Source organism: Aplysia californica, unplaced genomic scaffold, assembly GCF_000002075.1.
Source record: "Aplysia californica isolate F4 #8 unplaced genomic scaffold, AplCal3.0 scaffold00232, whole genome shotgun sequence".
Lineage (NCBI taxonomy): Eukaryota > Metazoa > Mollusca > Gastropoda > Aplysiida > Aplysiidae > Aplysia > Aplysia californica.
In genome coordinates, this window is record NW_004797502.1 from 59,697 (window position 1) to 60,658 (window position 962).

Sequence of the window (962 nt, forward strand, 5' to 3'; positions counted from 1 at the left end):
CGTAATCGTGAGGTTGCGTGATCGGGTGTTCGAGCCGCGGGCCCGACGTTGTGTCCTTGGGAAAGGCACTTTACACGAATTTTCCTCACTTCAACCAGGTGGGAATGGGTACCCAGCTAGGCTTTCTCTGAGAAGGCCTAGGTACCCAGCCATTAATCGCGAAAGATCTTGTCAGTATGTTGGTGTTTTAGCGCCTATAAATGGCCGCTTGCACTGTGTGCTTCCCAGGAAGTTGAGGTTGTTTCAGAATGCTCTCAAGTCTGTTGGGGTAATAGAATTTATTGTGAAGCACATATAGAGCCTGCTGTTGAGCGGGGATTTACGCTAAACAAATTATCCTTTCTATTATTATTATTATATCGATTGTTCCTTTAAAAAATGAGAGAATAGTACAAATAATTACAACATGTGCCACGTGCGTTCCAGCTATTTTTATCCTCTTTAGACCCTAGAAAATTCAGAAACGTTCTTGACTTCCTTTGAAGCATAATAGTGCAAGCATCCGATTAAGCGCTCATTCATTAACAAACTGTCAAGTTCTTTCGCTGTCTATCAGGGGCACCATTTCCCACTTGCGTGAAGTGGATAAAACCCATGTAAAGTTTCTTTCCAAAGGACACAACGTCCAGCCCATAAAGGGGGTTCTAACTCGTAATCCTTTGGTTACGAATCCGTCAGCATTAATTTTATGACGCCGTGTTTCCTTGACTCTCCGGTAGGACGATAGAACAGAGAAGCGTCGAAAAGAGCAGCTGCATCAGTAAAAGCTGCTGGTGATGATTTTGGTCTTGCTCGCTGCGTTGTAGTTGTACTAAAAACGTAGCGCTGTCTGTACATGTATCAGGCTATGTCAAAACAGTAACTGACATGTTGCACCTCCAAATTTGTCCTCACTTGTTTATACTCTCTCTCCCTCTCTCCTTCTCTCTCTCTCTCTCTCTCTCTCTCTCTCTCTCTCTCTC